Source organism: Arachis ipaensis, chromosome B07 (assembly GCF_000816755.2).
Source record: "Arachis ipaensis cultivar K30076 chromosome B07, Araip1.1, whole genome shotgun sequence".
Classification (NCBI taxonomy): Eukaryota; Viridiplantae; Streptophyta; class Magnoliopsida; order Fabales; family Fabaceae; genus Arachis; species Arachis ipaensis.
The window spans coordinates 125,620,682-125,621,756 of record NC_029791.2 but is presented as its reverse complement, the minus strand read 5'-3'; the positions used below and the strand labels follow the sequence as shown (position 1 = coordinate 125,621,756).

Sequence of the window (1,075 nt, the reverse complement as noted above, 5' to 3'; positions counted from 1 at the left end):
CTTTCAACAATTCAAATTTTTAGTATATAAAAAAATTTATAAAATATATAAAAAAACATCCATTTAGTATGAAAAAAAAATATTCTGATACTTAGTAGAAGAAACATCCTAATGCCTAACATAAGTACCATCCACATAGAGGTTTTGGATTCACCCAGATATATTTGGCTGGTTTTTTGCTCATACCCTCTTGGTTCTCTAGCATTGTTGTTTCTTGTTTGAATTTTATAACGATGAGAGGATATTATTATATAATGAATAATAATACTTGCCAGAAATCAAGTAGGGTGTTGAGTCGCTAAACTTTTACAAATGGTTCGTCATTGTCATTGTCGCTGTGGCTTTTGGAGTTGGAGTTTGAGTTTTGATCAGATTGCTTTTCCGCTTCTGGTTGCTTTCCCTCTTCTTTTGCCTCTCCTTCTTGTTCTTGCCTGCATAAAACATAAAATCACCACAATAATAATAAAATTCAAACCCCCAAACCTAATTGATTATATGCAATAATAATAACATAATTAAGATGGCCATTGCATGCATGCATGCATGTGTAGAGGCTCATGTATGTATCAATGTACGTATGTCACCTCTCACCATTTATGTTGCATGCATGCAGAGAAAGTACGTAGAAAAATGTATTAATGGATAATTTAGATATACATAAAAATATTATATTTTGCAGGAAATAAATAATCAATTTTGCAGGAAATAATTATGTAACGATTAAAAATCCAATAAATCCTTGAGAGAGAGAAAGAAAGTACTTTTTTTGGGCGGCTTCAGCGGCTCTAGCACGGGCTTCTTCTTCGGCCAATCGCTCTTCCTCCTTCGTCATACGCTTGCTGTTGCCTCCGTCGAAGCAACCAAAGCAAAGCCCCATCTTTTCTCCGACCACCCTCTCTCCCTCTCCTTCCCTCTTTCTCTTTTTTCCTTCTTTTTTTTTATATATTTAATGTTTATTTGGCTGCCCTGTACGCTTTCTACAATCTGTACTTTTTTTCCTTTTTTCTAAAATTTCCTTACCCTCCCCCCTTTTTCTGTTCCAGTTTCTATTCCCTTATATTGAGGAGGACACCAT

At 34.9% G+C, this 1,075-nt stretch overlaps 1 non-coding gene across 1 annotated transcript; it reads right to left on the bottom strand.

Moving 5' to 3' along the window:
• LOC107608606 lies at positions 298-1,022 on the bottom strand. Its single transcript, XR_002350619.1, has 2 exons — positions 762-1,022; positions 298-431 (listed from the first exon to the last, which is right to left on the bottom strand). It is a non-coding gene; the product is annotated as an uncharacterized LOC107608606 (transcript).